Raw genomic sequence first — 23098 nt, 5'->3', positions numbered from 1 at the left:
AGTCTCCATCTATTGGAGAAGCTGTATTTTATGGAAAACCCTATTATTGAATCCTTTCATTCGAAACATGGTATCAGAGCTATATAGAATTAGGGTTAGGGTTTCTTTTCCGTTTTCCCCTTCCTCTCTAATTACTATTGAGTTTGTTCTTGATGATTGCTTGCATTTATTCTCCATGTCGGAAAAAGGTAAACCTAGTTCCAAAGATAGTGACGGTGGTGCTAGTCGGGGATATCATTTAAACTCGTTCCTCATTCTTAGTCTCGTGAAATTGGATTGTGTCGAACTATCTTGCATGGTCGCAAGCTTGTTTACTTTCGATTCAAGCCAATAGAATGCATAAATTCATTAATGAGAAGTCTAAGAAACCCAAGGATGATGATCTGAGATTGGATGATTGGGAATCGGACAATGCCATGGTGAAAACGTGGCTCTTTAATTCTATGGAACTAAATATTCGGAAAATTTATCTATTTCTTGCCACTACTCAAGAAATTTGGAGCTTGATAGCTAAGACGTACTCCCATTCTAGAAATTGTTCGAAGGTTTATGAGATTCGAAAGAGAGTTCGGGAGACAGTACAGTGTAACATGACACTAGCAGAGTACTACTCTGAGTTGACTGGGTTATGAACGGAGCTAGATCATTATCGCATCTTTAGAGTAGAATGTACGAAAGATGCAGAAGCCTATCAAATGATTGTAGAAGAAGATCGTCTGATTGACTTCCTAGTTGAGCTAGATATCTATTATGATCCCATTAAGGCAGAATTGATCGGGAAAGTTTCACTCCCTGATGTTTCGATTGCCCATGCTCGTATTCAGGGGGAGGAGACTCGACGACATACTATGGTTCCTCAATCGGAACACTCTGATTGTTCTGCTCTTGTTGCTACCCATGTTCATGTTACCGCCCCGTCAGTAGCACCTCCCTTTGTTGATGTGAGTCCACCCACTACAACAAAAAGGACTTTCGGCGACGCTTAAAAAGACTTCTGCCAACCCTTAAAAGCGTCGCCAAAAAGATCACCGACCCTTAATCTTATGTCGCCAAAAGCAGGGTGGGCATAAGTTTTAGCAACGCTTATTTAAGCGTCGGTAATATTCATTTAAGCGTTGTCAAAAGTCTATTTTATTTTTAAATTTATTTTTAGTTTCTTTTGACAATTTTACCTGAATTTTTATTTATTTATTTATTTTTAAATTAAATAACTAAATAATATTATCTTATAAAATCATATATATTACAAGTTTGTAATCATATTCTAATGGTTTAAAAAAACAATTAGACTAAAAGAAAATTTTGTATACTTAAAAGAACAATTAAGTAATATATATATATATGTGCCAACTATTCTAATGGTAGACGAGATTATCATCTTTGTTGTCTTCTGAACTCGACAATTATTCCATTTTCAAGTGCATCATTGTTTGCTCTACCTACTAAATTAATAATAGAACGTAAAGCTTACATCTGGATTTTGTGATCGATCAATTCAGTTTTTTAATACTTAAAATGGAAATCAAGTCAACAATATTTTTAGAGGTATTCTTGGAGTCCAATTCGGATTCGAAGTCTTCTGAGCCATATCCACGGGTACTGTCTATTTATTTTTTCTTCAAACTGTAGCTAATATATTTTCTCATTTGTATCTTTTTTTTAGTATAACAGGGAAATTTCTCGAACTAAAATTACTAGTTGGAGTTAATTAGTTGAGTAAAAAAAACTTGAAAAATCAATAATGGGTCGATATCCACTCTCAAATAAATGAATAAATAAAGTTAATTATCACTTTAATTTACTCTTTTGAACATATTGTTCATCTAAATGTATGTCTAAACCCATTTACACAAATGATGGACAGGGTAAACAAACTTCCTAAAGAAAAAGATGAAGAGGAGATATCAAAGAATGAAAAGACTCCAAAATAGTTTTTGCTTCCAAAGAAATAAGCATCTGAGCAACCAGATTAGTGGAGTCACTAACGAGTACCAAGATTTTATCTAGGAGAATATTTCTCCATTGTCATTAGTAGCAACAATAGATGTCACAGCGTTATGATGAACAAAGCTACACCTATTATTGAAGAAGCTCGATGGTGAATTGAATACGCATTTTTGAAGGATGTTGCCAGTGAGTGCATTTAGTATTTGGAAAAATAAATTAAAATTTCATTGATTTTGTTGTGATTTGAAAAGGGCTGTGAATTGTGTTCTTATACAATATATTTTATCAAACTTTTAAATTTATAAAGAAATTAATAAAAAACTAATATCATAAGCTAAAAATAAATAATTGAAGAGAAAACATTGAAAACTAATCATATTGTAGGGGCTACCTTTTTCAGATAGACCTTCCAAGAATACCTCCAAAAATAAGAATGATACGATGAAAACATAGGAAGTCAAGTAAAATACCTATCTTATTATGATTAAACATCCAAATCCTAGTCCAATTCAATCTGAAGTGAATGATTGATAATAGGTATGCAAATTGGCATGGAGAAAGAATGTAATTGAGCTTGTAAGTACACATGTATTCATAGAATCAAATCATGGTGTGGAAATATCCATCATTAACCAATATATATATATATATATATATATATTATAATCAATTATCATCATTATTTGGTTTATTTTCATGATCATTGATTCAACAATAGGGTCTTGTGGATGACCACTAATGTCAGTAAATAATCAGCAAATCTAGAGTAGTGTAAAGACTATAAAACTTAAAACTAGACCATCAAAATGGAAATGACAAGTACAAATATTTGAAACGTAGATAGTTTTCGAATTAAGTTATTTTTAAACTTAAAATAAATAAATAAAACCTGAAATGGTAGGGCAGACGGGTCATAAATTGACAAGAAGCTTCCTTGACGATCCTGATGCGGGATATGGCGCCAACAACAACCCAAAGCCCTTGTAAGGATCAAGGCTATACGTGATTGTGTTTAGCCAATAGTACATATTTGTAACATAGCAATCCTAAATGTTGTTAGGTAAACTCAGAAATAAAGATTACAGTGAGATGTTTTAAATATACATGTTATCTCCAAGAAAGGCAAAGGGGATAACAATCCACAGGAGAAATAACTAAAGACAACTCTCAAGTAATGAACATATTACCACATGCTTGAACACTTGTTGCAGCTGGGAATAAGAAAGATTGGCGCGAATTTTGACATAGCCACCATGTTGTTTAAACATTAAAATGCTTCATACGAAGGCTTTCGTAATAATTAATTTTTAAATCAAGAGAACTGCAGCTATTCATTATATAGGCTTTTAGCCAATGTCGTCGAGTGGAACACCATGACATGATATGATGTAACGCTTCTTAAAAGGATTAATTATTCTTCAAGGATTAATTAACTTCATTACAGAGGAGAACAATTTTACTTATAGTTCTAACAATATACTATCAATAAAGAATATTGCAATAATCAAAACAAAAAAGACATAAAAAAATATAGAAAAATACCTTTATGAAAGATGTCTCGACAGTTCCCTTGTCAATAAACAATGATTACAACTCAAATCGATCCATCCTTCCAACTAAAATCACAATGCATTGATAAATGACAGCAGTACCTTTTAAAATATAAAAAAATGAATGAATGAAATAGAATGAGAGTTCAAAACCTGTCTTAGAAGGTCAATTGTAATTTTTGTGTCATATTTGTTAAAGGTTAAAAGTTATTTGCACATTGTAAACATTGTTTTGGGGAGGTACTTACGGTCGACATTGTTTCCAAGTGTAAGAACCTGCATACCCGACATTGTCTTAGAAATATGCTATTCAATATTATTCTGTTCTTTTCTCATTAATGTATCGGAATAACAAGCAATAATATCCTCTATATATCTCCTCCCTCCTAAATTTCTACAATTCTCTGTTCACTATATCAGAATCAGATTGTATCAAACATAACTAAGCAAAAGCAATTGGCAAAGTAAACCCATGGGAGAATAAGTCGCTGAATATCCCTAGCTTTCTTCAGTTCACAAAGAACAAAAAATGTAAGGTTTAGGGGTTTAAAGAGAGGAAAATATATGTCAGAAACAGAGTTGGTAATCCATTGAGGATTTTGATTAGGTTTCAACCATAGGTTCAGGACTAGAAGAATGTTCACAGCAATTGTGTGTCTGTTGCTGCTGCTAAGCAGTCTAACTGAATTGAATAGTATGTCCTTTATAACCTGATCAAAGAGAATATGATTATTATGTATAATTAGAAGATCCAAAATCACAAAACAGTTGGAAAGAGAAGAAAGACCCACCTGTGACATTAATTTGTGAATCTGCTCAACCGTTATCTTTGCATTGTCCTTAGTTATTTTCGCAAGTTCATTTTCTTCCTGCAATTCAACAAAATCGGATCAAATATCATACAATCAAACAAGTATCTTCTGTAAACAGAAAGCATATAATATATATGTATCCACTAACCTCTTTCTTTCTTGAAGAAGAAAGAGTTATAAGAGGCCCAAATCGTGAATGTGACAAATAATTTTCAGCTTGCTCTAGCTTTTCAGCTGCATGATAATATATAACAGAAAAGTTAATCAATTAGCATTTAGAGCTTGCAACATACAGCACCAATGATTAAAATCTGAAAAGGCGGTCATACCCAAATCAGACATTTGTCCAGCTAAATAGTGTCAATTTCCTAGCAAAGACGACGAGGAAAAAGTGTTCACCCTGTACTTATTCCATAACATATCCAAGATGTGACAGTCAAGTGATGATTTAAAATATGTTATATCCAGTGCATATCAAGAAACAAACTCAACAAGATATTCTAAAACATACATACATGCATGTATCAAAGATCTCTAATCTAACCGAATTTGAAAACAATCATAATATAACATGTTTACAGTGTACGACGAAGTCTTCGATCTTGTTCAAGGGGATGGTTTGATATTCTGAAACAGGATCATCAGTTGGCGGATATGTTCTAAATTCCCCTATCTCAACCTTTCCAGCTGAAACTGTCTTAGTTGGATCAATCACTACAGCCAGAAATGGCTCCTGATGCTGCTGGTTCAGCATCTGCGTTGAAACATCGATACCAGAAAGACAACAACCATAACCAGGGTGTGAATGGTACCACCCAACTACGTTTTCTTACCTTCCTACCTAAAGAACCAATTATAAGAGCAAACCTCAAGGGCATGAATGTCAAGTAGAAAATGTGTGTTCAAAATCTATGACAAGTATCCACACTTCAGCCAAACAATTATATATACCCCATATAAAAGGAAAAGTGAATTTGAAAATCTACAAGTTACTAAAATACAATTATTGGCTTCATTTGAAAAAACACTTTCTGTATCAGATTTCTTGGAAGCTGAACTTAGTCCAAGACATTCAGAATTTAGCTGGCGGTTTTTCATCTAATAAGTATTTGGATTTAATAGAAAGTTATTGTCAAATCAGTTCAGATATTAGAGTTTCCAAAATATGATCCATTTGAAACTAGTGTTAGCAAACATAAGAAGTTTACAAGAACAAACATGTTATTGTGATTCAACTCAATGATTTAACTGATCTCATCTCTTAATGAGGACAAGACAGAACTGAAGATATTCTTGGTTTAGAGCATAACAACACCATAAAGACTATGATTTTCTTCTAGCATTAGCTATGGGATTGGAATCACCACTATCTACACCTTCTGGTTTTTACTCACTGTAATCTAATTTCGATGTTGAAATAAAATAAAATAAAATAAAACATGCTTGTTCGTCTGGGAATATTCGACCTCATAAGCGTCTTCCTGGGCATTAACCCTAGTCTACGTGCCTTCAACGGGGAGAGCGAAGGAATCCATGACTACGATGGTGTCTCCGTAAGTCTTCCCTTGCATAAAGCCCATGATCTCGATGGTGCCGCTGGAGCGAGAGCGGAGATCCTGACACGCTTGAAGCAGTGAGGGTCGTTAGCCCATGGCTTCTTCCTGAATATCTTGTTCTGAGCATCATCGTCGTAATTGAAGATCGATTCTGATAAATGATTGATCGCGGCAAAAGAAGAAATTAGAGGAGATTAGGTTGCGGCAGAAGAAGGATGAGAAGAGATTCAGGATGGATCCTAGAGAGAGAAGTGAAAATGAAAGTTATTGAACAACACATCTCTTTAACCCATTCATTAGGAGTGACCCGCCCGAGTTTATGACCCGCGTATTAATTATTTTTTTATTTTTATTTTATTTGAAAAGGTGGTCATAGATATTAAAGGTTGGCAAAACTATTTTTTGTTAAGACTTTTACCAACGCTTAATATGCGTTGGTAATTATTGGTCAATGTAGGTATATTTTGTTGTAGTGACCTCTGTGTGATCACTGCCAGAAGACAGGGCATACTCGTGATAGGTGTTTTCTCCTACATCCTCACCTTCGTGGTCGTGGTCGTGGTCGCGGCCGAGGTCCTGACTTTGGAGGACATCATTAGTATAATGCTCACCTTTCAGTGGAGACACAAATTTCTGGTATGGATACTCTCCTCCACCTATAGCGGAGGTTCCTTTGACAATTTCGAAGACGAGTGCTCTTCACAACTTTCTAGTCAACTCTTCTGCTTCTTCCACATCCTCTCATCTTGCCCATTCCGGCATGGCTTCTGCCTTAACAACCTCACAGTCTTCTTCTAACTCTTGGATCATCAATTCAGGAGCCTCTGACCATATGATAAATTCTTCTAGCTTGTTTAACTCTTATTTATCTCAACAGAATACTGTTCGGGTTGCAGATGGATCCCTTATACTTATTTTAGGAAAAGGGTCTATTCAGCTTTCTTCTAAGTTACCTTTGAACTCTATCTTACATGTTTCATCATTCACTTCAAATTTGTTATCTGTTAAACGTATTACAGAGTCTCTAAATGGTTCGGTAACATTCTTCCCTTCTCATTGTGTTTTTCAGGACATAACAGCCGACCAGTCGATTGGTGGGGGTAAAGTTTGCAATGACTTATATGTCTTAGAGGATGTGCTTACTTCTTCACCGATGGTCCACCAAGTATCAACTAACTCTCCGTTAGAGTTTTTGCATTCATGGCATAGACGTTGTGGTCATCCTTCATTTGGTGTATTAGAACATCTTTTTTCTACTTTAACTAAGAAATGTATTAGGTCTGACTTTATGTGTGAACCATGTGAAATTGCGAAACAAAACGTTTTAGTTACCTTATTAGTAATTAAAGGATCATGACTCCATTTTCTGTCATTCATTCTAATGTTTGGGGCCCGTCTCAGGTTACTGATCGTTCCGGTTATAGATGGTTTGTCACTTTTATTGATTGTCATATGCGTCTCACCTGGATTTACTTACTTCGTCAACAAAATGATGTATTTGAATGCTTTAAATTATTTCATGTTATGATTCATACACAATTTCAAGCTGTTATACAAATCTTACGGACCGACAATGGTACAGAGTATACTAATGGGGATTTTAAGTCTTATTTATCTTCTCATGGCATTGTGCATCTTATGTTTACTATGCATATTCCTAGCTTCCTATGGGGAGATTCAATTTTAACTGCATCATATTTAATTAACCGTCTCTCCTCTATTGTTCTTAAGTTCAAGACTCCAACACCATTTCTCCCACATACTTCAAAACATCCTCTCCCACTTCATGTCTTTGGATATGTTTGTTTTGTTTATAACTCTGCTCCATCGCGTGAAAAATTAGATCCCCGGGCTCTAAAATGTGTCTTTATCGGTTATTCTCCAACTCAGAAAGGGTACAAATGCTATCATCCTCCCACTAAACGAGTGTTTGTTAGTCATGATGTCACTTTCTGGGAGTCAACTCCTTATTACACCTCCATCTCATGTTTACCTCTTCAAGGGAGAGTTTAGAAAAAGAATAAATAAACATGGAGTCTTCTTTCACTCCTATCGACCCTATTACTTTTTCAAGACAGGAGGAGAGGAAAGCACCTTCTAGTGAAGAATAATGTTAAAAAGAGGAAAGGGAAGCACCTTCTAGTGGAGAACCATGTTTAAAACCTGGTAGACTAGATGGACCGAATTTGGTGACATACTCACGCAAACAACATGGAGATGCTATATTACCCCCTAAATTGTCTGATCCGGAAGTTAGTCCTACAGTTGCTCCTTCTTCCTATACAAACGGTAATCCTTCTCTTTATGACCTTGATCTTCCCATAGCTGCTATAAAAGGTTCTAGAAAAAATGTACTCAGCATCCTATTTCTAACTTCGTTTCTTATGATTTTGTATCTCCTTCCTATTGTGCATTTGTTTCCACTTTGTCTTCTATTCCTATTCCTCAGCGTTGGTAGGATGCTATACTTGAACCAAAGTGGGAATGTACTATGGGTGAAGAGATGAATGCTCTTAAGAAGAGTGACACATGGGATCTTATGACTCTTCCTGTTGGCAAAAAAACAGTTGGATACAAATGGATGTTCACTGTAAAATATAAGCCAAATGGGTTAGTTGAAAGGTACAAGGTAAGACTAGTTACGAATGGGTACACACAGACACTTGGGATTGACTATCAGGAGACGTTCGCTCCCGTCGCCAAGATGAACTCTATTCGGATCCTAATTTTCTTGTGCTGCCAATCTAGGATGGAATCTTTAGCAACTTGATGTGAAGATTGCCTTTTTGCATGGCAACCTAAAGTAAGAAATTTATATGCATGTCGCTTAGGGATGGCAATGGGGCGGTTCGGGGCGAGGAATGCATTTACCGTCCCCGCACCGTTTTAATTTCGGGGAATTTTTTAATACCATCCCCGCCACGTTCGGTTTTTTTTCGGTTTCGGGGAATCCCGCGGGGCACCGTTAATAATTATTTTTATTTAAAATAAAATAAAAATTATACAATAAAATTATATAAACAAGTTTTTTAATATAATATATATTATAATATATTAAAATTTATATTATTATAAAGAAATAACATTACTACTCTTATAAAATATAATGAATAAATAAATATATTAATAATTTAATATATTTAATTATGTTTATGGTGTTCGGGGCAGATTCGGGGTAGATTCGGGGTGAAATTGGGGCGGGTCGGGGCGGGGGACACAAATACCATCCCCGCCCCATTCTCATTCGGTTTCGGGGAAAAACCATCCCAAACGGGGCAATTCGGTTCGGTTTTCACGGGGCGGTTTCAAATTGCCATCCCTAATGTCGCTCATGTCTTCTCATCTCACATTACATAAGGGGAAGTGTGTAAACTCAAGAAAACCTTGTATGGGCTAAAACAATCTCCTAGAGCATGATTTGGGAGATTTCACGGTGCTATGATAAAGTTTGGGTTCAAGCAGACCAACTCAGACCATACAATCTTTGTTAAGAGACAAGGAGACAAGATCACAATATTGATTGTGTATGTCGATGACATCATTGTAACAGGTGATGATGAAGATGAGATTAACTTAATCAAACAATGGTTGGCGACCGAGTTTGAGGTCAAAGACTTGGGTTCGTTGCGGTACTTTCTTGGGATTGAGATAGCTAGATTGTCTCGTGGTATCTTTCTCTCCCAACGGAAATATGTCATTGATCTCATATTTGATACTAGAATGCTAGGATGCAAACTTACGGACTCACCTTTTGAAGCTAATCATAAGATCTTCGGAGGTGTTGGTACCGAGGTGGATAAGGAGAGATATCAACGGTTAGTCGGGAGACTTATATACCTTGTTCATACTAGACCTGACATTACATATGATGTTGGTGCTGTGAGCCAATACATGCATGATCCTCGCGAGACTCATATGGATGCAGTCTATCGCATTATGAGATACTTGAAGGAAACACCGGGTAAAGGCTTGCTGTTTAAGCCTCAAGGTCACCTAGATGTTCAAGGATATACCGACTCAAATTTGGCTGGCTCCTTGGATGATAGATGTTCCACCAAAGGTTATTGTGCCTTTTTTGGAGGTAACCTGGTAACTTGGCGCAACAAGAAACAAGCAGTGGTAGCAAGGTCTAGTGCCGAGGCAGAGTACAAAGCTATGAATCTTGGCGTTAGTGAGCTCTTGTGGACTCGGTCCCTTATTGTAGAATTTGGTTTCACACCAACTGATCCTATTAAGCTATTTTGTTATAACAAGGCTGCTATCTCTATTTCTCATGTTCCGTTTCAACACGATCGAACCAAGTATATTGAGATTGACCGACACTTCATCAAGGAGAAGATTTCCAGCGGTCTCCTCTGTACCCCATATGTAAAGATTGGCAATCAACTAGTCGATGTCTTAACTAAGGGTCTTAGTAGTAGAGATTTTGTTCCCATTATAAGCAAGTTAGGCATGATGAATATCTTCGCTCCAACTTGAGGGGGAGTGTTAAAATAATGGGTTAATATTGTATAATATTTATATATTTAGGGTGTTATGTATTAAGGCCTATATATATATATATATTAAGGCTAGATACATTAGGTTTTAAGTCTCTTATCTCTATATATAGTCTCCATCTATTGGAGAGGCTGTAATTTATGAAAAACCCTATTGTTGAATCCTTTCATTCGAAACATTATTTGATTTGATGATTTCTTAATTAATGATGCATTTTATGAAGTTATATACTATAGTTAATAACTTCTGAATGCGAATATGCGAATATTATGTTATGAACAAAAAAAGATTTTACTGCAACATTATGAAAGGAAAGGGAAATTTGACGAAATGACCTCACGGGTATTGCTCATGTGTATTGTAATAACTTCACGTGTATTGCTCATGCGTATTGTAATGTTCAGCGTATTGCAATGTGATCTTAAAATTTGGTCCTAATTTGCTTGGAGTTTTCGAAAATGGTATGGTGTAGTCATTCACTGATGCAAGAACTTTAACTCCTTTGGGTTAGTCTCTAATTCTTCTTCTTGTTCTTGTTTTCTGTCAAGTGAATCTCATTGTTCAGATTCTTTTTACTAAACTCAACAGATATTTGATCTTATAAAGGGAAAGGGAAAGGGAAGGCTTGTATTCAACATGAGGAGGAAGAAGGGCATCACCATTTATAATTATTTCAGATTCTCTTTACTAAAGTCAACAAATATGTGATCTTAAAAAGCTTTCAATTCAAATTCGTTATGAATTCCGAATATGTTATCTTTGCAGGATGGTTGTTTGAATATGGATAGACTCATTGTTCCTTTTCATTTAATTTGAATTATGTTGGGAACCAAATGTCAAGACCAGACATATCGAATATGTTTCTTTACCAAATGTTTGAATTATGTTGTTCTCTCGTTTATACAAAACCTTTTAACAAAGAGTTTTTCCATATATAAATGACATTGCAGGAGGTTGACACGACATGTTTCTGTAGAGTAGATGTAGAGTAGATGGATGATTAAAAACAGTTGATGGTGCAAAGAAATACGTTCCTGGAACAAACATTTGTCTTCAACCAACGTTAAGCCATCAATTCTTTAGTTGAACGAAATAATTTAAGTATTTCTTTAATTGATGTTTCGAAATATGAGGATGCGGAGGAAATCGTGGTGGCTAAAAACATTTATGGGAATCTATAGCGGGGAAGGGACAATTTAAAACATTTAAGTCGAATATCTTGTCGAGCTTGGCTGGTCGGAACCTAGTAAAAAACACATTCTTCATTGTCAAGTTCTTCAAGCTTAAGGACTCTTGAGTTTTTTTCTTTCTTTTCTTCCTTTTGTGCCATTTTAAAGCTTAAGAACAACTTATTTTAGTTACCTCTTCATGGATCATGTTTGATGTATGTAAAATAGGGAAATTAAGCAGCATTCAAAGTGAGTCTTGAATATTCTTATGTAGAATGTTGTTATATATATGATACAGTTACTTTCAGTTTTAAGATTAATCACAATCATATCCAGCGTATTTGTTGAAGTGATTTCTTATGTCGAAACCTCTCTGTAACTGTATGATCTATACTCAAAATAAATGAAGTAAAGTTTATATGGGTATCCATCAAACATTAAGAAATTGCATCAATCACCATTAATAAATAAAAAGGAAACTAGCTTTCTTTTGCTCTATTTGGCTTAAAGCACATATATATACATCATACCTTCTTGATCATTAAACAAAGTTAGTCATTGTGAGAAAACACAACAGGACCATAAGGTTTTCAAATAACTCCTGTTCCACCTTCCAAATCAACTTTTTAGTCACATCAAACTCAAAATCAATATGATAATATGTTGTTTAAAATTGTACATTGAGCTCAATAACTTCTTCATTGCAAACATGTTCGAAAGAAATAGTGTCGTATATCCTTTGCTTCTCACTATCATCAAATGCAAGCGAAGAAGCTGCAGAAATGAACCGCTCTTCAAATTTGATTCATATTCTTCATACTCTAACATGGTAAATAAATGTGATTAGTACCTTTATCAAGAAACTTAAAAATATCATTCCACAATCAGATGATTTAGGACCCGGAAATTCTTCTTTATGGAACTTAGATAGTTGCTTGACTATTTCAGCTACAAGATCGAACAAATAACTATAACATAAAATGAACATACTCATTAAGATCGAACGAACGAACTGAGAGTCTTGGCGGCTAGTTATTGTTGATCTTAAACAAACGGAGAGTCGTGTGGCTGCATTGGAGAGTTTATGGCAAAGAGAGCGGGAGTGAGGAAGAAGGGGGAATTTAGGGTTTTAGAGTCGGAGAGTTTAGGAAATAGAATCGTGAAGGTAGAAAAAAAAATTATATATTGGAGTTTGCGCGTATTATATATTATAATACTCGTGTAATACGTTTATTACATACTACGCGTATTAGTGTATTACATATTACTCGTAATATTTAATACGTTACGGTAAGGGGCAAGTGACGAGAGATAAGACGGACATTTCGCAAATGAAAGTATCATTTTTAAAAAAAAAATTATCCAGGTTGGGTCTAGAAAAGCTGGAAGTGTAGATTGACACGGACACGGCAAAGAAAATAAATGGAATATTATTATTATTATTTGTTATATCTTGGAGGATTGCAAACGCCAAACAGGGAGCAGATTAATAATTAAACCCAAATATTAAATATTAAAAAAAATCTAAGACCCAGTATAATAATAATATTATTATTATATGTGTGTATGTATGTATGTTAATAAAGAAGTAGGCTTTATTCATTTGACGTTTATGGCGGCTATGCATATGAATTAATAATTATAATTTGATCATAGCCAGGCCTGAATCATTTAACATAAAAAAATAGGACTTTATTTTGAAGATTATTAATCTATAATAATAAATTATTAATAATAACGACAATAATGTTTGAATGGTAATTTGTTTTCTTCGATTAATTATATTATTAATAAATTATTAGCACAATAATTTTAGGTAGCACTAGTTTATGAGAGTCTAATTTCAATTAATTTTAATATTGTTTTTTTTTTGTTCGATATACTGAGATTTGAAGTATTAGAAAAAATCATATAATATAATTTTATATATTAAATTATATAATTAATTAATTAATTAAAATATTTATCTATTTTTCTTAAATTTAAATATAAGAAGATATTTTAGTAATTTATAAAAAAAAATTAAAAATCAAATCAAACTAATTATGCATCTTGTTAGTCGGGGTAGAATGTGTGAAAATTTGAAGATGACATCTTAATTATTTTTTAATTGAATAATTTTAATAGCAATGGAGACCGCGATTTAAAACCTATTTTGAAACATGATTAATATTGAGTGAGTGATGCCTAAGTTAATCGACCATTGTTAAGATGTTTGGATAGAAATCGCAAGCTCGGTTGAATTAATCGATGTATTTTTATTCTGATTATTTTCTGTTAGACTATTTGACTCTAAAGAAACTATAAGATGTTCAGTAATCGTGACCGAGTAATGTGTTAATCCATAATTCTATTATTATGACGATAAATGATGTCTTTTTATTAAAGATGACGGAACCGATCGATGAACTCATTAATCTTTTGAAGATTTTTGAGTTCGTTAACGTTAAATTTTATATTATACTTGTTTGCTAGTGAACATTTTTTTGGTTGCATATATTTGTATTGTTATGAATATTAAATGATTAATTTCGGTGTGTTTTGAATGTGTTTAATAATAATGTAATATTCGTGTTTTTTTTATTGTTTTTTTGTTACGTTTAAATGATTATTATTTATAACATATTATATTGATTTTTTAAAAAATAATATAAATTATTATTTTATTCTCAAATATATTTATATTTATTTATTAAGTTCTGTTTTGAAACAGTGTTTAAATATTTATTATACTCGGTTAATTATTTTAAAGAACACTGGTTATAAATAAATATTAAATATAAAAATAAATATCCTTATTTATTATTCAACTATATTATATTCGGTATGTTAACAGAACAATTTCATATTGTTTGTAAAAACTTGGAACCTATTTACTCCTAATTACAGTGAATAAGGATTTAAACGTTAAGTAGCTCAACTTGCATCCACATTTGTACGGATAAAATATAAACAAAATATTAATTATATATAAATATTTTAAATTAAAATAATATTATCCAAATTTTTGAATTAATTTTAATTTGTAAAATTAAATTAAATTCAAATTTAATGTTTACTTATATTTTTATATTTATCAAATATATAAAATTTAAAAACATCTCAAATGAAGATATAATACATGCGATCAATCAAAAAAATTATCATATAAATTGAAAAAAATTCATTAATGTAGAAAAAACTTAGTTTAGAAAAAAAATCATTAACATTGAATTTTGAATAAATTTGGGTCTAATATCTTTTATTATTATATACTTATTTGACAAATAAAAATATTAAAAAATTATATAAATTCAGTAATAATTTATATTTATCAAAAATAGAAAAATAAATAAATTAAATATAATTAATTATTTAAAAATAAAAATATTAATATAATAGATAATTTGACAAATAAAATATTTAAAATTAATAAATATAAATATATAAATAATTAAAATAATATGTGTTAATAAAATTATTATATACCGTCTCTTCATTTGTTTTTTATAATAATAAACTATTATAATAGAAATTCGATAAATATTAAAAATAATTAAATTAATATAATAATTAAATAAAAAATATGTGCCAATAAAATATAATTCATACAATAATTTTTTAATTTATTTTTTTATACTAATAAATTATTAAAAACTATTTAAAATTAATATATATATATATATATACATATAAATAATTAAACTAAAAAAATGATTCAGTATCTTAATTTATTTTTTATAATAATAAATAAATTTCCAATATATTTCTTAATAAATTTAAAATTTAATATATTTAGTTAAATATATTTTTAATTTAAATATTTTAATTTAAATATTTTAATTTAAATATTTGTATTAATATGTTTTACATTTTTTATTTTTAACAAATACTTTTTTATTTCTTTTATTTTTTTAATTTATAATATTATATATATATATATATTGATATTTTTATTTTTAAATTTTTGTCAATTCTAAAATATTATTTTAAATATATAATGTGTTATTTTGTTTATTTATAATAATAAATAAAATCTAATATTTTTAAATTTATTATTTAATTTATTTATATATTTATATATATATATATATATAAATATTATAAATTAAAATAACAAATATTTATTATATTATATGGATATATTATATATATATATATATAATTAATAATTTTAATACTAAAAAATTATTTTATTAAAATTTCTTACACTCATATATATTATTTAAATTATTTTTTTTGAATGATGTATTATTAACATTAATCATTTCAATTCTCATTATAGATAGATGCATTCTTAAACATTATAATTAATAAATTCACTTCTTCTAACTTAGCGGTAATATGAGATGGATACTCACCCTAAGTTTTAGGTTCGAGTCCGTTAGGCGGGAAATGCACCTGCTTAAATGGTTAAGTGTGTTTACGGGCTACATATTTAATCTGTTGTCCATTTTTTATATATTTAATTAATAATTTTTAATACTAAAAATAAAATAAAATGTATTATTAAAATTTCTTGCACTCATACATATCATATATATTTTATTACATTTTTTGACATTATCTTAGGCTCTGAATCATCCTCCGTTGAGTATCTTAGGGTTTTCTCATCAATGTTTGTTTACGTTACTCAAACCGATATTCCCAATTTCTCTTCATCTACCAATGTTCACGCACCTATGTATAATAATTACTTTTAAAAAGATTTGAACTTTGTTCTTAAATATAAAATGTTAACACTTTAACTGTTATAATTGATGAAATAATTTTATTTTTTTAAATTATATTTTAAATAACTATATATTATAAATTTTCCAAACTAATACAAAAATAATATATAATAAAACTAGTTATATTTTTTTTATCATAATATTAAATAAAAATATATTCGTTAATAATAATATATATAATAAAATTAATTAAACTTCATATCATAATTTTTATTTATTAAGTAAAAGACACATTAATTACATATTTTAAAATTATTGTAAATTTTGTTGTAAAAATTATTTTGTTTTTTTATGTTTTTTTATGCATTCCACAAGAATTTATCTGTATTTATTATAATTTTTAACTCAAGTCATTCGATCCTTTCGACATACATTCTCGCTTCTGTTTCATCTACCAATGTTTGGACCCCACATATAATAAATAATTAATTTTATATATTTATATATATATATATATATATATATATATAATTAATTAAATAACTATATGTGTTATATGAATTTTTATACTCATATAAAAAATATAATAAAAATAATTATATCTCTTATCTTAATATTAAATAAAAATAATAATAATAATATATATATATAACATTATGTAAATTAAAATTAAAAAATACTTTTATACAAATTAATTATATATATATATATATATATATATATATATATATATATATATATATATAATTATGAAATAAATTTTTATTTTATAATTTAAAAAATGATACTTATAAAAAAAAAAGTAAAAAAATGAAATAACCCTTTCTATGAGAAAAAGATTTCTCTACAATTTGTTATCAATTGGTCAAAATTTTGACAATTTATCCCTTATAGCCCCTTATAGCGTATCTAGATTAGTTGGGCTCTAACTTTTTGTTAGTTTGTGAAGACTTTATTAATAATTATTTACAACTTCTTATATCATTATAAATTTACATCTAAAACTTATTTTATTTTACATGTGAACCAAAATTAAATATTACAATACTATCAAAATTATTTATCTAACATCATTTATTTTGTTTCCTTTAATTCAAATAAATTTTATATAAAAATAATTTACAAATAATTCAAAATAATACAAATTTAACCATCAAACACAAATTAAATAATTAATTAGTACAAAAACACATTTGATTAAAGTAAGAGAGCTCTATGAATGATATAGACTACCGTGAATATGCACCAAATCAAATGACATCAAAATACTACTCAACATTCTTTTCAATTGATATAGGGTAACACCGATTGGTTAAAATTCTAATCGATATAGAGTAACACCGATTGATATTAACCAATCGATATTGACCTTTTTTTTAACGAAGAAAATAAAGTTCAGTTCTTTGTCACTTGTTAATCTCTTCTTGCTTTGCTATTAACTTCCCGGTGTAGTTCAAACACTCACATTGTAAGGAAACTAAAGATCTATCCATTTATCTTAATAAAAGTATGCTTAAACACAATTGTACTTCCATGCCTTTGCACTAAGAACCTGTGAGACGTCATTGACGTCTACAATTGTATTAGTATGACATAATAGGCGCTCATAATTAAACAGAAAAACGTCATTCCATAGATAAGATCAATATAACTCAATCAATTTTAAAAATCTAAAGCAAAACAATGAACGACGACTACCTACCTACCTACCTACCGATAAGACGATCTATCTACAGTTTCTTAAATTCAAATAGTGACAGAAGGAAGAACAAACTCGCTAGAAGAGATCTAAACATGTAGCCAAAACTTCAGACGTTTCAAAATCAAGTTCACAGTCCTCCAATAAGCTAATGAGGAACGGAAATGTAGCACAAAATGAAGAGAAAAGAATATGAATGCAGATTGTTCAGTATACCTTTGCGGCTTTCTGAATTCGGCCTGAAAATGAAGTTGAATAGAAACAATAAATTCTCTTAGCGGCCTCCAGTTTTATCCTTTTTTTCTCGAGGTTTGCATATATTGATGATGATGATACTACCAGTACCAGACAAAATGAGCATGTCAGCAGGAACAAACTTATCTTCTCCATCAAGTCCACTAGAGCGACCAATGGAAACCACATCACCAGGCAGAAGTTCTGTCCCAGCAAGTTGAACCCATCTAAGAAAAAGTTGTCATAAATCATCAGTTAAGGCGCAAATGACGAGAAAATTGAATGTAATATCATCCAAAAAGCTCAGAGAGTTTAACTCACTCGCCACAACGATGGTTATCCACTCTCACATGTCTAAGCTCTGTCAGAGTCTTCAATCAACTCTTTGCCATTGTGGACTCAAACATGAACATAGTGAACAAACTGTAATACCAGAATTCATCCAGGCGCCAAAGACCTACACAGACATAAGACCTAAATGTAAAATGCATTTTAATAAGATAACTATATATGAACTGGAAAAGTAAAAGGTATAATAAAGATACTATAACTGGAACAGAATGACCTGTCACAAACCTGAAATACAAAAAGGGTTCCATTCGATGCTCCTTCATTAATTTCTGGAAAGTTGGCTGAGGATATTCAAAGCTACATACATAGAATGGAAAGATTTTAGAAATCAAGTTTGTGCTTGACACAGGTATTTACAGCATATGTCACAGAGAAGGCACCTTATATAATCTATTTCTTAACATATAAATGACAACCATATATTCAAATATAAATAAGCCAACCTGTTGCTTTCTAAAATCAAAATAAATTTCTTCAATATCTACTCAAGATGTGGAACCTGCAACCTGTTGGGTGAACATTTATTACTCAAGTATTCAGATAAGCTAACATCGCGATTTAAATATGAGACAAAAACAGCACGTGATTAAAAATAGATCTTACAATTTTCCTTGAATGAATTGGCACAATCTCTTTTGACCCAAATAACTTTGCTGGAGAAATTTTGCCCGAATCTGCAAGGTGATGAATATCTTTCACCTGCAAAATTGTGTATACATGTAAGTCATGGTGTGCGCTTATGGAACACATTGTTCTCCTCTGGTTGGATTCGCCGTTTGTTTGCTTGCTTGCATCCATCGACAACGAGGACGTTGCTTGCAAATGAAATTGAATCGGCGGATCTTTGATTGCTTTCAGTAAATCCATCGGTAGAAGAGCGATGATGATTCTGACGATGATTTGGTTGAGGAAAATTACTCGTCGTTGGTTGAGGAAAATAATAATAATAATACACAATCCAAACCTTTACTCGTCTCCTCTCAAGCGACTAATGACTTGTAATGCCGATTGGTATAAAAACAATCAGTACCTTAGTAAACGCGTTTTCTTATTATAATTTATACAGATTGATTTTAGCACCAATATTATATATGGATTTTTACTATTGGTTCAATATGGTCTGACATATATATAGTTTTTTTACAATCAAAAATGGAATAATAATATGGACTCAATCATCAAACAATAAAAGATATGAAATAATATTGAGTTCAATGTTTTACTTGTACTATTATAAGTTATGAATAAAAAAATAAAAACTATTAATTTTATTTTTATTCATATTAAATTAAATAAATAAAAAAATCATTTATAAAAACATAACAGTAAAATAAAACTAACAAACAAGTTAATAAAATCTTTTCAAAAAGAAAAATGTTAAGACTAAGAGAAATAAAACCAAAGAAAAATGAAATTAAGAAAAATATAACTGAAACTAATATAGAAACAATAAAAAAATTAGGAATAAAATAAAATTAAATAATTTAAGTAATGTAAAAGAAGAAGAGAGAAAATATATTGTTAGGATCGGTGTTGTCAATATAGAGACTATGGTCTGACTATTGTGAACAGCTTACGATAAACTCTTCGATAATAATCCTACGAGGGATTAGTATCTGTTTATATTCTTTACAAATCCTCCAGGCTCTTGAAACGGATTCAAGTGCGGAATTGTTCGTTGGATTTGAAGTTTTAGACAATTGAATTCAAATGACAGAAATTAAAAACACAAGGAGTTTTATGGATAAACCTCTTACGTCACCCATTCTTCCACAACTGGAAGGATATCCACTAAAGACTTCTAATCAGATACAACTTACTGAGCTAGCTAACTCTCTGTTGAACAAAACAATTTATATTCAACTTACAACACTGATGTTTCTCACAGAAAAGACTGTATACGATTACAATGTACTCACAGCTAGACAAACAGTAAATGATTTAGTGTGTATATTAAGCAGAGTATTTCGGACAGTTCGACCGTTGTCCTTGAACTTCTATATATAGTTGAAGTACACCAACGGTCGAATATTCTTTGTGGACATGTGACATGTGTTAGTTGGACGACCTCCTCTTAGTACGAAAGTACAACAAACTCTAAGAATTTGGATTGTGGTCATACCGAACAGATAGTGCGTCGGATATCCTCTGATCTTGTCTTGTACTAGAAAGGTGAATGAGAGATATCCACGTACGTGGCAATCATTCATTTGATGGAATTAGTTGGCTTGTCAAACTGTTGAAATAAGTGGAGCAGATAGCTAAATGATCGTGGTTAGACGGATGCTTCCTTTAGACAACTGTTAAAGTAAGGCATCAGACGTTCTTCTTTGGATCGCGTCTAAAGGAGTTAGACGTCTTCGTCTAACTACGCATTCCTTTAGACAACGTCTAAAGGAGTTCGACGACCTCGTCTAACTACGCATCCTTTTAGACAGTGTCTAAAAGAGTTAGACGACATCGTCTAACTACGCATCATTTTAGACAGCGTCTAAAGAATTTAGATGTCCTCATCTAACTCTGCATCCCTTTAGACAGCGTCTAAAAGAGTTAGACGACCTCGTCTAACTACGTTTACCTTTAGACAACGTCTAAAGGAGTTAGACTACCTCGTCTAACTACGTTTCCCTTTAGAATGCGTCTAAAGGAGTTAGACTATCTCGTCTAACTACGATTCCCTTTAGACATCATCTAAAAGAGTTAGACGATCTCGTCTAACTACGCATCCTTTAAGATAACGTCTAAAGGAGTTAGACGACATCATCTAACTACGTTTCCCTTTAGACAACGTCTAATGGAGTTAGACTACCGCGTCTAACTACGTTTCCCTTTAGACAATGTCTAAAGGAGTTAGACTACCTCGTCTAACTACGTTTCCCTTTAGACTGCGTCTAAAGGAGTTAGACGTCCTCGTTTAACTACGTTTCCCTTTAGATAGCGTCTAAAGGAGTTAGACTACCCCGTTTAACTACGTAAAACGTCTAAGACTATCTACTTCAAACCGCGTCTGAAATAGCAAAGTCTTTTAGATTTGCGCCTGCACAAAACAGATAAACAACTTAGCTTGATCATATTAACATCATCAAAATTATGTTCCAAGCCATAACCATCTTTTATATTTTTTAAAGTTAATTAAACTTTTTCTTTCTTAATTAATTTTTTTCTTTCTTTGTTTTAAATTTTCTCCACATATATTAACATTTAATTAAAAAATATATAAATTAAAAAATAAAAATGAACTATTTTTTTTAGTAACATATGTTAAATGAGCCTACTTTTTTTTATTGTACGTATATTTAAATGATATTTTATTAGTTCATACGTCTAATTGAGTTTGAGTTAGTTGTACAAGTATATATTGTTAAAATTATCCTAATTAGATCCTAATTTAAATTATGAGAAATTAAAATCTGAATGGTTCTTCCAATTTAATGAATACTGAATTATTTTTCTCTCTTTGTTGAAGGGGGCGCAAAAGATAATGATTCGTACCTCAAATGAGGACCATTACCGTTGCATATAACCAACATTAGTAAGTTATTATTGTTTAAATAATTCTAATTTAGCCCTTCATAAAATAAGAAATATCACTTAAGGTATTCTCACTTTATATTAATGACAAATACACCAATAAACCATTAACTTAATTTCACATTAGATTACTTTATTTTGGCTTATATTAAAAATGACATTTACACAATTATTTATTATACTAATGACCCCAGATATTCCAACAATCTCCCACTAGATCACGTATGTACAAAAATAAATGTATCAACCAAAATACGCCTGAAATTTTATGTCATCTCAATCATATGTTGTATAAATAATTTTATTAATTAATCATATCAATATATGACCAAAGAGCTCGTCGTTGTATTTGAGCACAACTAGACCCAACATTGATCACATAAATTAATACAATTAATTCACAAATTATATCATGAATGTGAGGAATGAAAATTTCATGCAATGTGATCTTTTTATGTTAATATTCAACTGGTCTTACTTGACTTTAATGAGATCTTACTTTAACGTACTTTTGGCACGTTTAACACATTTTCGCACGTTTTGACACATTTTTACGTTTTCAAATTTTCAAATTTTCACGTTTTGACATTTTTTCACGTTTAACATGTTTTTGACACATTTAATACATTTTTCACATGTTTACCATGTTTTTGACACGTTTAACACATTTGTACACGTTTAACACGTTTTCACGTTTTTGACATGTTTAACATGTTTTTAATACATTTAACACATTTTTCATGTTTTTGACATATTTAACACATTTTTGACACGTTTAACACATTATTTATACGTTAAACATGTTTTTCATTTTTTGACACGTTTATCACATTTTTGACATGTTTAACACGTTTTTGGCATGTTTAACACATTTTGGCATGTTTAACATATTTTTGACACGTTTAACTAAATTTTAACATGTTTTTTGGCACGTTTAATATTTAAGCATGCCAAAAATGTGTTAAATCCAAAATGTGAGAAACGTGCCAAAAACATAAAAACTGTTAAATGTGTCAAACGTGTTAAACATGTCAAAAAAGTGTTAAACGTGCCAAAAATATGTTAAACGTGCCAAAAACATGTTAAATATGTCAAAA

General features: G+C 30.9%; 1 pseudogene; it reads right to left on the bottom strand.

Moving 5' to 3' along the window:
* Positions 1-3534: 3534 nt before the first annotated feature.
* Positions 3535-6619, bottom strand: LOC124920718 (annotated as a pseudogene).
* Between the last annotated feature and the right edge of the window lie 16479 nt (positions 6620-23098).

This window comes from Impatiens glandulifera, chromosome 1 (genome assembly GCF_907164915.1).
Source record: "Impatiens glandulifera chromosome 1, dImpGla2.1, whole genome shotgun sequence".
NCBI classification, from domain to species: domain Eukaryota; kingdom Viridiplantae; phylum Streptophyta; class Magnoliopsida; order Ericales; family Balsaminaceae; genus Impatiens; species Impatiens glandulifera.
Note: the sequence above shows the minus strand (reverse complement) of the source record. Positions and strands in the feature narration are given on the sequence as shown.